The sequence below is a fragment of the Zonotrichia albicollis genome, chromosome 14 (assembly GCF_047830755.1).
Source record: "Zonotrichia albicollis isolate bZonAlb1 chromosome 14, bZonAlb1.hap1, whole genome shotgun sequence".
NCBI lineage: Eukaryota > Metazoa > Chordata > Aves > Passeriformes > Passerellidae > Zonotrichia > Zonotrichia albicollis.
The window spans coordinates 4754395-4768467 of record NC_133832.1 but is presented as its reverse complement, the minus strand read 5'-3'; the positions used below and the strand labels follow the sequence as shown (position 1 = coordinate 4768467).

General features: G+C 51.3%; 1 protein-coding gene across 2 annotated transcripts in view; it reads left to right on the top strand.

The window, feature by feature from the left end:
- Positions 1-14073, top strand: part of LOC102060432 (gamma-aminobutyric acid receptor subunit beta-4) — an 88530-nt gene that overhangs the window by 5955 nt on the left and 68502 nt on the right. The gene's annotated exons all lie outside the window — the stretch shown is intronic.

Below are 14073 nucleotides of genomic sequence, written 5' to 3'. Positions count from 1 at the left end.
ATGTCCTCACTGCCTTCTCCCTCATGTCCTTATGGCCTTCTCCCTCACATCCTTAGGGCCTTCTCCCTCATATTTCTGTCACCCCTCCTGCTTTCCCTTCTCCTCTCGCTGGTTCCTCTCCTTCCAGCTTCCCCCATCTCTGCAGGCAGCTGTGCTGTCCATGGTGTGACGTTTCTGAGGATATTTTGCCACAACAGAGACACTCAGCTCTTCCTCTGCTCCAAGCTTTCCTCCATCACAGACAGCAAGTCGTCCCTCCTCCATTTCTGCTCCCAGTGCCAGATATTTTGGCTCTCTTCCCTGCAGAAGGTTGAGGTGATGCTGGTGGGGCTGTTGGTTGGCCTGCAAAGCTGCTCCCTCAGCAACAGTGAGGCATAAAATATTCCCTGGGGTCAAGGATCTCCAATTCCTTCCTTGTGTCCTGTGAGCAAGCAAGAGAACAAAAAGGGCCTGGTGGAGATGAAATATGGAAAATCTTTGGGCACTGTCATGTTGCCAGGTCCAGTTGAGGTCCATTTCTTGAAGAGGAGCAGGCACTGGAAAAGCACAGGGAGGGGGATTTGAGGGCTTCTGGACTCAGCCTGCCAAGCTTGGCTGCTTTAAGTCTTTTCTGGGCAATGCTATTTCTTCCTGATGAGGAGATGTGAGGGGCTGGGGGATACTCAGCCCACAGGAGGACAGATACAGGTGTCCCTCTCCATGAGACTAATGGGAAACAGGCTCATGCCTGTGCTCTCAGGGGGAAGAGAGGCTAGGGACAACTATTTAGTGGCTCAAGGGAGCAGTTTTCTCCCAATAGGGCTGATCCATAGATCCTAGAAGCTGGGAGTGAAGGAATACCCTCACTGCTCTCAGCAGGGTTTGAAGGCACCCCAATTTGCTGTTCCCCATGACCAAACCCGTCCCTCACTGAAGCCTCTGGTTTCCCTGCATCTCGCCCAGACGTGCCCCAATCTCTGACCACCCCGTACCCTTCAGCAGAGTCACTTCCACCCCACAAACACCATCCCCACTGCCCTCATCTCCTTGTTCTACCCCGTGGTGGAACAGGGGCTTTCAGGAGGCAGCACCAGGCGCTGCTGGGCCCTGGCCTCAGGGAGGACTCTGGGTGGGGGGAGATGATGCCCACCCCTCCATAGTGGGCACCTGGGAGGTCACCCAGGGCAGTGGGGAGATGCTCTGGGTGCAGCATCCTGCAGGCAAACAGGGCTTCCAAATCTTCCAAATCTTCCCTCCTTAGTATATGGGATAGGCTGGCTTTGATTGAAAGGCTCTGCCCGGCAAACACGACATGTCCCTATTACCTGGCCAGGCCTGACCACAGAAATTGGTGCAGTCACATTTTATGAGGGGGAGAGCCGTGGAGATGACATAAAACTGGAAGAGGAGCAGGGTGCAAAGGCACGGCAGGGACTGGGATCCAGTGCAGCAGGAGCAGAGCTGGCTCTGCAGAGCCACGGAGCACAGGGAGCCCTGGCTGGGGCCAGCGGGTTTTGTTCACTGATTGCAGCCCCCAGGGCACCCAGGACAGGCTCAGCCCTTCCTCTGCTGACCCTACAGATCTGTGCAGTGCTGGGCTGGGCTTGGCAGGCACTGCAAGATGGATGGGGCTGGGCAGCCCTAGCACTTCATTGGATTTTGCTCTGAATTCCCAAAGTGCAAGCAGCATTTCTCCTCATTCAAGCAAAGAAATAGAATTATGAGCATAACCCCCTTCCCTGTAAATGCCTCACTGTTGCCCTTCACCCTTTCTTGTCCTTCCGTTTGCTCATGAGAGTGAGGTCCTGGTGGGGAGCCCCTTGGTTCTCATGGTACCTAAATTCTCAGCATGCCTGGCTCCCACCCTAGGAAAAGCTTATCCAGGCAAAATTCCTGCAGCATTTCCAGCTGGGCTGACACAAGGGTCTGGAAGCTGGAGACTGTTGGTGTTACAAGGCCAGAGAAATGGATGGAAGTTTCCTTGTACCACTGCTATATCCAGTGATCACCAGGGCTCTGGGCTTTTGAATCAAACCCATTTCTAGGTGAAATCCACTGGGGTCATGCCAGGAGGTGTCTAAGCCTGTGTGGCTCCCAATCCCGTTGTGCAGAGGCTGAAGTTCTCCCCAATGAGTTGAGTGCAGCTGGCACTGCCACGGGACCCACAGGAACAGCATGAAGCTGTGCCAGGGGAGGCTCAGGTTGGATATCAGGAAAAGGTTCTTTCCCTAGAGGGTGATTGGAACGTGGAGCAGGCTCCCCAGGGAATGGCTGTGTCCCCAGGGCTGCCAGAGCTCCAGGAGTGTTTGTACAATGCTCTCAGGCACAGGATGGGGTTGTTGGGGTGTCCTGGACAGGGTCAGGAGTCGGACAGATCCTTGTGGGTGCCCTCCTGCTCTGATGTGCTGTGATTCTGTGGAAAAGGCACAGTTTGGGCAAAGCCCTGGGGCTGTGTGTGTGCAGCCCTGCTGTGTCCCAGGGCCATGTGGGACTGAGCTCCAGTTCCAGCATCCTGAGGACTGGACTGTTCTCCAGGACTGCCCTGTTCTCCACATGCACTGTCCTTCCCCCCTCGTCTGCCTCCCAGCTGGGCAGGGGGGCTGTCAGCCCTCCCTGTGTGGGGAGGTGATCCCACCACCCCCATGCTCCCATCCTGGGAACATCAGTGAGGGTGAGCTGGGAATGGCCAAGGTGGCACCTCAGAGGGGTGGCAGGTCCTGCTGGGAGCCCTGTGCCCCAAAGGGATGTCATGGAGCTGCCTCAGGGCTGGCCAGGAGTGACCAGGGGGTCTAGCAGGACAGGCAGCTGCCTGCCCAAGGGGAGAGGAGTGCAGCAAAGCAGCTGCCACTCAGCTGCCCATGAGCCAGGCTGAGCTGTGCCTCTAAAGCTAGAGCCCTCAGCTCTCTGTGGCTGAAGGGTGAGGCACCGGGGGCAGGAAGGTCACAGCAGCCAGTGCTGGGCTCCCTGGAGGTGTGGGTACAGCCAGGTCCTTCCCAGACAGATTCCCACATGAGGAATGCAACCCACAAACGTGATGAACAAATTGGCTTCCCTTCCTCCCTTCCCTGCTCTTTCCTGCTGTTTTCCCCGTGTTTTCCTCCTGCAGTAGAGTGGTTTCCTCCTTGCTGTCCTGTCCCCACATCAGTGGCAGTCACCCTGCCCTGTCCCCACCCTCAGCCTTGGGGACATTGTCCCAGCTCCACATCCTGGGGTGCCCCCTCCGTTCACTCCTGCCTGTAGAACAGGAGCAGCTGGGATGCTTTGGGTGTGAAGGCACATGAAGGGACCTGTTCCCATGTACCACCTGCATGGTGAGGCAGCTCTCGCCCCTCACAGTCTTTCTAAGTGAGCCCCCAGGCTCATCCCAGCACCCCCACCCTGCCCAGGATGTGGTGCTTCCACAGCTCCAAACACAACTCGTGGCTCCCCAGTCCTCTTTTTTAAAAATTTTTTTGAAAAAGAGAAAGAGAACTCCACCTAATGCCAAAAGGAGGACAGGCCTGCTGGGGATTGCAGTTCACTTTTTAATTTTGAGATGCCTCGTTAGCTCTGGGCTGAGCTGAGTGGCTGAGAAGCATCAGCCTCTCGCTCTCCTCCCTCTCCCTCACCCCCCTGGAAACCCATTAGGCCGAGGATCAGGTCAGCTCTCAGGGGTGGAGCCCTGGCAATGAGTGCCATGTGCTCACCTGGGGAGCTGGGCTGAGCAGGGGACACCTAAGGGGACAGCTGGAGCCATGTGGAGATGATGGGAAAATCTGGGAGCAACTCCATGGGAAAGCCAGCCACCCTGGTTAGGTGGGGGCAGCCTGGGGACAGTCCCCTCTGGTGTTTCAGGGGACACAGGACAGGACAGTCCCCTCTGGTGTTTCAGGGGCACAAGACAGGACAGTCCCCTCTGGTGTTTCCTGCTGTCCCCAAGCCCTGGAGTGTCACCCCGTGCTGGAGAGATGTAGGACAGTGCCAGGGTGGGACATGCAGGTGCCAGGGCTGGTACAGGAGAGGGCCTGGCACCGGGGGGACAGGAGGGGGTGATGGCAAACAAGTCCAAAGGGTCTGGCCAGGATTGTGGTGAGGATCTGGAGCAGCCTTCAGGAGGGATGTGCAAGGAGGAGCAAGAAGCAGCCAGGTCTCCAAGAGAGAGATCTTTGTCCTGGTACTGCAAGACCAGAACAATGCAGAGAGAGGGTTTTGGACATCAAATCCCAGGTGGGTGCCATGAGTTGGCTCTGGAGGATGGACAGTCTGGGGGTGATTCATATAGAACACTAATTCCACCACCAGGTGAGCAGGATGGCCATGATTTAGGGCTGGCTGAGCAGGGGGTGCTGCAGATAATGTCTGGGAATCATCTCAGAGCAGCACCCTGGCTCTTGTAAGTGCTCTTAGGCACTCACTTTCAGAAGCATTAGTTAGGAAAAAAAAAAAAAAAGAAAAAGAAAGCAAACTAAGATGATATTGCCCCAGGGTAGAGAAGGCAATGAAGGAATGGCAGGAAGATCCCACTTGAGCTCAGTGACTCAGCTGCTCTCGGTTGGTGCAACGTTTCCAGCCCAAAACTTTGCAAGAGTTCCAAGCAGATGGCTCTTGATGGTTTTCCAGCATCATTTGCAGGTCTTGGTAGCCAAAAGCAAGGTGAGGGCACTCTGTGCTCCTTGCTGCCAGCCCTCCTGGAGTGCAGGGTTCCTAGTGTTTCTCCTGGGGGGAATGCAAGTGTCTGGAAATGCCTGGTGAAAACAGAATGACCGTGAAGCCCTTGGGATTGTACAGTAAATCCTGGATTTTCATGTCTGTGGATCCAACAGATTTCTCTACTCCATTTTTAATTCAAACTTCCCTAAGGAAAATTAACACTTAAAAGATCTTGGGTTGAAATTAGGCTGTGTCCTGCTCCTCATCTGCTTTGTGTTATGGATGAGGCTTCCCAGGTCTTGCCACCCTCATTTGGGATATCCCAACCCCTCTTTGCTGCAATATCTTGGCCTTCCTCCCTCCTGTGCCCTGCCCCTCCTGCTCTCAGCTCCTCTCTGCTCCATCACACCTCCACCCTCCTGGGCACCCAGCCCTGCTCCCACATCCTCTTTACCCCCCAGTATTCCTTCTTCAGTGGCCACTCCAGATTCAGTGGAGCTGGGGGTGAGATCCTCAGCCTTTCCCTGTGTAACAGCATCGCTTGAAAGCCAGAATTGTAAAAATAAATGATTGCTGATGCATAAAGTGTTGCAGTGAAGCATCGTCAGTGGTTCAGGGCTCCAACACTGGCGGGGCTAAGTGGCTGTACCAGCTGGCACGGTTGCAGCAGCAGGGGATGAGGTGCTTGGGTTGTTTCCCTGGCCCACCAGCCCTGTGTGCCTGGGAAACTGCTGCTCTCAGTGCTCCTGTGCTAGAAGGAATGACAATTTGGTTTCTTCCATGGTCAAGGCTGGCGGTGCTGTTCAAGCCTTCCCCAAAATGTCCCTGTTTTCCACTGTGTGTCAGGCGGTGGTTTTTTCCAGGCAGCTAGATTGCTTTGGAATTTTGAAGGGGAGGGGGGGGGAAATTTTAGGAAAAATGATTCAGAAATTTCTGAGAACAAGCCAAAACGTGTACGTGCTGGGTTTTTTTTCCCTGTCCTAAAATGTTGGGGGATAAAACCGGCAGCACCCACTGCAGGGCTGGCCCCTGTGCATGGGGAGCAGGTGTGGGCACCAGCGACCTGGCTGGCACAAGGGCTGTGTCCCCACTGCCTCTGGTGCCAGGGCAGCACCTCAGAGCAGTGATGCTGCTGCAGGAGGACCAGGATATGGGGCTGGAAGAGGGCAATGGGCGCTGCTCCTGGGCTGTCTGTCTGGGGGCCACAGGAGCTGCTCACCTGCCTTTCTAAGCTTTAGTTTTCAGCTTTCCCCTCCTTTTCTGTGGCAAAAAATGTTTAAATCTCAGAGCAGCTAGATTCAATTTTTCTTTTTCTTCTGAGATGCTTTGAGGCAGCCCTTTTGGGGCAGGGCACTGAGATTTGGCAGGAAGGTCTGGTCCCACCAGGGACAGCTCCTTCCCTTCTCACAGAGCTGGACATGGGGTGAATGTGAAATTCTGCACTTCACAGAGCCTGACTCCACCAAGAAATGTCACCCTTCTGTCCCCACACTGTGGCTGCAGCTCTGGGTTTGAAAGCAGAGGGGTAATTATGGATCAGGCTGGGGAAAGGAGTTAATTGAGGAAGGAGAGGCAGAATCTGTCTGTCTCTCTAAACCCCAGTGTCACTCAAGGCCAAAGGAAAGGTGAATTCCTACTAGGGCTGTCAGTGGTCCCACTTTCCTTCCTGAATAAAGAGCATTAAGAAAAGGCCATTCTTGGTCAGTAAAACTGGCTGCAGCTGTGCAGCCCTCACTTCCTCCCCAGTTTTTGTGACTTCTGGCTCCAGACCATGGGTCACATCCTCTCTAGGGCTAATCCAGAAGGAAGATGACAACCTCCTGCTGTTGTGTCTTACTTCATTAACTGAAGTGGCAGGAAATGAAAGGATCCCGTCCTTCTTGGGACATATGTGGATGTTAACACATTGCCACATGATGGAATTTCTATTTTTTTCACTTTGCTCTTTTTATATGAAATACATGCTGCGAAAAGCACTTGGAGGCTGTTAAGTCAGACACACAAGACTTCAGAAAAAGCCAGAATTGGGGTTTCTCCAGGGATCTACATTTGGTCCTCTTGTGAGGGTACATCAGGAGGAAAGGTCCAAGAGTTGCCTCCTCCTGAGCAGCCCTGCAGAGCACACCAAGGTGCCATTTACACATGGAGCTGCTTTTTCTCCTTCCCTTTCCTCCAGAGTGGGACAGGCTGTGGGCATGGCAGTGGGGACAGCTGAGGTGGCCGCAGCAGGTGATTAGGGAGGGTTGATTGTCTGGTGCTGGGGTTGAGCACCCAAATTCCATCTTGGACTTGTTCTTTCCTGGCTGTTCTGTGCTCAGACCTGCTCTCCACACAGCCTCAGCTGTGTTTATGCCTGCTGCCAAGCACAGCAGTACAGCAGGAGCATGTTCACACCTCTCCCCCAAGGAGCCAAAGGTATCCCCTGCTGAGGGGTGCCCAGTGAGGAGGTGATTCTTCAGGATGCTCAGCAGCACTGGAGGCAGGCAGTGCCTGTTTGGAGCACAGGTCCTCTTGATTTCAGCCACAGCTGTGAGTGCTCAGCCACAGTGCCCCAAGAGAGAGACACACAGAGGTCACTGAAATCCGGGAGCTCCAGGTGGCTGGGGTAGGACAGAGCACACAGGAACCCTGTGACACAGCCACAAAAACATCTTCCCTTTCCTGTGGGCTTCCCCTCACTCACTGGGCACTGTCAGCACTGCCAGCCTGCATATCCATCCTCTATCAATCAAGGAAAAGCAATGAGCAAGGATGCTGTGGACAGTTTAATTAAGAACTGGCTCCATAACATCCATTCAGCAGTGGGCATCCTTCCACCTAACCTTCATCCATTTTGTTTTCCTCATGATTTTGTTCTTGAGGGCAATAATATTTTAGGATATTAGACCAGTCCCTTCCTCCAGTGTGACAGAGCTTGTGAACCTCTTGCTGCACACTGAACACCCTTGTGCATTCAGGTGTGGCCACACTTATTATCCTCCTTTCGAGACAGAATCTCTGGCACAGAGCAGTGGGAGCTGTTTTGGGAGAAAACAGCAATGGGGATGAGTTTCCCTGAGGCTGGCCTTGGGTTTCTGGGCAAGCTGTGTTCCTGCCACAGAGCTGTGCCTGCTTTTCAGGATTTGGTGTCCAGTGAGGAGCATAAAGTTTCACTGTCATCCATTTCCAACTGAAGCTGGAGGAGATGTTGGTTCTCATGCCCAAGCCTGTGTGGGATGAATGCACTTCGTTGCCTTTCTCCTTCCTTTTCCCCCTTGGCTGGTGCAGCCCCTCCCTGCAGCTCTGCTCAGGCCCTGGCACAGCTGCTCTTCCACTCCATGGCAGGGCCCTGGGCTGGCAAGAACCCCTCAGAGATGTCTCTTAAAACAAAGACGTCATCATCATTTTAACTAAGCTTTTATTCCAGGAATTTTTCCTCCACCCTTAGTCATAGATTTTTTTACATCAAGATGCAATACATTCGAGTAACTAATTAGCAGAATAATTCCAATACTTCTTAATTAATTAACTGACTAAAAGCAGATTGTTGTTTATAGCCAGATTTGCCACATCACCTGGACCCGTGTTCCTCCTTGACAAACATCTACGTAGCACTCACCATTTCTGAGATTATTCCTGCCAGCAAACTTGCCTTCGAGGGACTGCCACTGAAAGCACAATGTGAAAGGAGTGTAAAATCCATTAGTACAAGTCCTTTTGATTACTCAAAATATATTCTCACCGCCCTGGAGCTGTTCATCAGAGCAGCTTTACATACCTGCATTGTTCATCTCCTAAGACTCCCAGTATCCCAGTTAGGCAGAGAGGTATTTTTAATCCATGTAACACAAAATAGAAAAGCCAAGGAATGCGCTGCAGTTGTGCTGCTGTGTGAAGAGGCTCTGTGTGTGCATGTCACTTTTCTCACCCATGTTTGGTTCAAAGAAAAAGAGTTGGAGGCTGCTACAGTGTCAGGGTGCTGGATGTAAGAGGGGTTTTTGGTGGTACTGACAGTGTCTGGTCTGTAAAATCCATTTTTGCAGAGAGCCCTTGCTGGAGGTTTTTATATCTTGATATTTCATGTGAAATATCATGCACTTGTTAAAGCATGACCAGAGACATGGACAAGACAAAAGATGTGTTTAATGAAGGCACGAGGCTTTCAGAGGAATTCACTTCTTATGGGTGAGAAAGGGCAAAGTTGGGTAGTGGAGCCCTATAGGATGAACAGAATGGTCAGTAAAACAGGTTTGCTGGATACCCAGGGATTGATCCTGTTCTCATGAAGTGGAAGGAAGCAGAGCTCTTCTCCCTTCCTGCTGGGATGTGGGAGCTCTGCTGTTTGCTTTGAGCAGAGCAGGAATTTCAGGCTGGGTTGGGCAGCACTGATCACACCATTCCTATAGGCTGTTTTTCTGGTTGGGGCATTTATCCCTGGTTCTGTGCCATTGCTAAAACCTCTTTTTTTCCCTCTGATCTTTCCCCCCTCCCCTTCCTGTTTCTCCTGTTCTTTGCAGTCCTGCAGGAATTGTGCTGTTCAATAATTGTGTTTGTGACAGGGGTGAGCCTCAGCCCAACCCACCATGTCCAGAATTCCCCTCCCTAGACCTCAGGACCTCTTAGTTCAACTCTGGGATGACTCCGAGTGCAGTTCTAGTTGGAAGAAAGACTCTGTAAAATTACATCTTGTTGTTCCATATTTATTCTCCCTCAGTGGTTTCCATGTCAAACTTGCTCAGTTTACCAGTCAAAACAAGATATTTCTACCTGCCAGCTCTGCCAGCTCAGCCTGGGCTCTGGAAATCAAGCTGTGCTCTCTCTGCCCTGGACATCATCACTCGCCAGAAAGGATTCTCAAATCAGGGCTGAGCTGGATGTGATATTGAGTGTGTACAAAGAGAATTTGTTCCTGGGTGGTATTAGGGGCTCTGTGGGACAGATATCAGCAAGGCTCCTGTGCTGTGCAAATATTGACTAACAAATCTCCCCCACTACCTGGGGGAGGATGGGACACCTCTGGGGACATTTTACACCTTGGGGACACCCAAAGGGGGAAGATTTTTGGGGATGATGATAAAAACCCATAGCAGCACTGGGAATGGCACTGGGAAGCTCTGCTTCCTGCTGTTCTCTTTATTTGTGAGAACAGACCTAGCACCTCCTGAGCTCTGGGCCATTGCTTGGTCACCAAACTGTGACCTTTCCTTCAGCTGTGGTGTCCTGTGCAATCCCCACGGGGAACAGGCAGGCGAGGCCACTTCTTGCTGTGGAGAAGTGTCATGGTGTAGCCATAGGAAAGCTCTTCTTTAGTGGGCATTAATCGTGTCCAAAAATAGTTCCCCTTCTGATGGGTGAAGCAGAAGGACTTTCTTCAACACCCCTCCAGAGAAAAATGGAAATTTTGTAAATTTGATCATTGGTAAAATGTTTTAAAAGCCACTACATGTGGCAGAAAATATATTTACTGTGCATGATCGTGTCATAGAATAGGGAAACTGGGAAGGATGTCCTGCACTGCTTTCAGCTTTCACTCCTGTGCTTCTGTATTGAATCCCCCAGGGGCTGTCAGCAAGGAGGGGACACCAGAGCCTTCCCTGCCCCATGTGAGGCTCCACTGTGAGCCTGCAGAGCCATTCCAGCCACTAAAAACCACAGTGGGCTTTTATGGGTGACACACCCCAAAAGCAGAGAAGAAATAGGGTGGCAGCCTTGGTTCCTGGGACACTTTGTCACCCCATGCTCACATTTGGGACAGTCAGCTGAGCTGGGAGAGCACCAAAGTGCCCCTTCCTCTTTCTGCAGAGCCAGCTGGGCTTTCTGGTCAGCAGATCTCTCCAAACACATCCCCTCAGCTACCTGGAGTAGTTCTGACTCTTCTCTTACACTCTGCGAGATGATTCCTGATTCCTTTAAGGAGCTTGGTGCTGCTGACACCACAGCAGGTGACAGGGGAACCTTGTGCCAGGGTAAAGCCACGTCCAAGGGCTGCACTGGGCAGTTCAATGGGTGATGCACAAAAAAGGGGGTGCTGATGGCACTGGCAAAGCTCTGGGTGTAAGATCAGAAGCTGTCAGGCCAGGAGAGGAGGCCATCCAGGTCACAGATGTCACCTGGAGAAGGTCTGCAGAAAAGCCCACTCTCCTGGCCTCTGGAGAAGGATCTCAGCTTGGCAGGAAATTTTTGGAAGTGAGGGAGAGGGTAGGCTATGAGCTGGATTCCTCTTCTTATCCTCCTTTCACAGCAAAAATAGAACATTTATCACAAGTTCCCTACATGTTTTTCTTCCCTATTGCACACTAGCTCCTTGCTAGTATTTGAAGCTCCAGAAAAAAGAAATTGATGAGTACTCAAGTTAATAATGTGTGCTTATTGTGTTGATGAATTGCTGGAGATGAATATATATGTAAAAGCTCTGCAAGATTCACTCATCCATGCATCCTGAGTGAAAGCAATTATTTTGGTGAGCAAATGGGACTTAGTTTTATGTCTTAATAAAGAGGTTCTGGGCTAAAAGGCAACTTTTGTTCCGGACGTTATTGCAAATCAAGCCTTACTGAAATAATGGCAACACCAGCACAGGGGGCAATCTTTTAGAAGTGAACATCCTGGAATCCTTTTTTCTACTAAACTCTTTCAATTCTTGGTCACACCAAATTTTGTCAGATCTTCCCTGTTTCAGACAGTGGAGAAAGGGCAGGACCACCTGAACAAAGCACATCCAAGAGCTTCAGAAACTGAGGGATGAAAACTTGTGATCCCATGGATGACATTTGGAAAGGAGGAGGCTTGGTTTTTTGTGTGTGCTTTGTTTTCTCATGATTCCTAACTGAGATATGAATTTAATGTGAATGCAATGATATTTTCAGACCTGACTCATTCCATTTTTTCAATACTTGGCCTGTAAATTGTCCCAAACATAACCCTTAGGCATGGTGCAAGTTTAGCACTAGGTCTCAACCTGGCCATCTTATTCCTTTTGTTTTTCCCCAGATGCTGGGGATGTCCAACTGGATCCAATCCAGGAGTTACATCCTTTAAAGACAAGAGTCTGTAAACAGAGATGAGGAGGTGTGACTAACTCATAAAAAAAAACAGAAAACAGGGAGGAAAAAAGAGAAAACACCTTGTTGTTGTCACTTTGATAAAAATGACAAGTCCAGGTATTTTGTTGTTGTTACAAACACTTCTAAGACAGAGAAAGGGATTTGATGTGAACAGAGGAGCTTGTGTTAACCCATTTAAATTAATTTGGCTCAGCTCATTTGCAGCTAAGGGGATTAGATGGCTCAGGATTTGGTAATGTGAGAGAGTGTTCTCCCAGACAGGTCACATCCCATAGTCCAGGCCAGGTCTGGAGATGCTTTGGGGGAGGATATTTCCAGTGCAGCAAGAGAGAGGCTCCTGCATGGAGAAAACATTTATTGCTCACGTGCCAGGAAAGCCCCAGCACTGAAAAGCTGGAGCAGCACCTTTGTGCCCTGGGTGGGAAGGAGAGAAATGAGACATTCCAAGGGGCAGCTTGGGAGAAAATTCCACAACTGCCAGGCAGGGAAAACTGCTAAATAACCTCACTTGTGAGCCATAGTGGCAACCTGGCCTGAGGGTGGAGTGGCCTGGGAAGGGAGGGATAGGATAGAGAATAGATTAGGGATAGGATAGGATAGGATAGGGTAGGATAGGACAGGACAGGACAGGACAGGACAGGACAGGACAGGATAGGATAGGATAGGATGGGATGGGATGGGATGGGATGGGATGGGATGGGATGGGATGGGATGGGATGGGATGGGATAGGATAGGATAGGATAGGATAGGATAGGATAGGATAGGATAGGATAGGAGAAGATAGCGGAGAGGATAGGATAGGATATAGGATATAGGATATAGGATATAGGATATAGGATAGGATAGGATAGGATAGGATAGGATAGGATAGGATAGGATAGGATAGGATAGGATAGGTGAGAGGATAGGATAGGATAGGATAGGATAGGATAGAGCATAGGATAAAATAGAATAGGATAGGATGGGATAGGATAGGATACGATAGGATGGGATAGGATAGGATACGCTAGGATAGGATAGGATAGGATAGGATAGGATAGGATAGGATAGGATAGGATAGGATAGGATAGGATAGGATAGGATAGGATAGGATCCCACACATAGCAGCACCACCCCTGCCATTGGGGGTGGTTTGGCTGTGAGGAGGAGGATGGTGCTATGGTTTTCCAGGTATTTTGCTGCACTCCTACCTCCTGGCTCTGCAAGGAGTGTTATGATGCTGGGGGAGGGATCTCAGCACTTGGGATTCGGCCCTAAAACCTGCTTTTAAACCTGTGTGCCTCTGTGGGCCTCGTAGCACCAGAACTGGTACAGAGGTGGAACATTTGGCATTGTAAAGAGTGTTTTTGAAGCTGTGATGAGTCCTGAGGGTTGGTCTGCTCAGAGATTGAGATGGGGCAGCTGCCTGTGGTGAGTGTGTTCTGGTACGTGGTTAAATATCCTGATGACTTTTGCACCCAGGGGTTCAAAATATCTAATGTCTGTGTGCAATCCTTCCTGAAGAGCTGCCCCTTTCAAAAGCAGGTGCTGGGCTGGGAAAGGAGGAGCAGGAGGGAGCCAAAGGCTTCTGAGTCTCTGGCAGTGCCCTGGCTGGCTCTAGGAGATGGGGCAAACACAAGCTGTGAGTAAAAGCAGAAGGACTGGGCTGCTCCTGAGTCCACCAGAGCTCCCCAGGCAGGCAGATCTGTGCCCCAGGGCTGCTCTGGCAGGGCCCCTGCAGAGATGCAGTTCCTGCCAGGATCCTGACAGAGGTAGGAGGGAAGTCTTCTCAGGTGGAGCGGTGTGGGGGAGGCTGATGAGCGTGGGCACAATGCTTCACACTGCTGCTGGGGAGAAGAAGCCTGCCTTGTGTTGCTTTGCTGTCACTCTACAACAGGCACTTGCTTGGCAAGCCCCGCTGTCCTCCTGCTACTACTCTTGGTGGAGGAGAGCTGGAGGGACCTGGGATGCTCAGAGTCTCTGCTTTCCTGGGATTTGCTCAGTGTAAACACAGGGAAATGTGGTATTGCATAGTGCCAGCTCCACAGAGAACAGGGGAACACCAAGTGTGTGCCCTGCAGGCTGCAGAGCCTCAGAGCTGGTCCCTGTGGGTGCCCTGGGTCAAGGGGAGGGCAGGTGAGCCATTCTTCAGGAGGCTGGAGCACTGCCTTCATCTGCCAAGGGTTAGGTCTGGACACACCTTCTGCCATGTCCCTGCTCCAAAAAGGACTCCAATGGCAGTGACAACCCTGCAAAGCAAGCTGGCCATTGTCTCAGCTGGGGCACTGCCAGCTGTAAGGGATGGATGGGAGCTGGCACTCAGTCCTCTTGGTAAAGTTGCTCTTATAGAGTTGATTGCTTGGACCCACTGGTCAATGCCAGGGTGAGGATGGTGAGTTCTGGTGAGGTGATGCAGTTGTGTGTCTCTAAATTAGAGCTTGA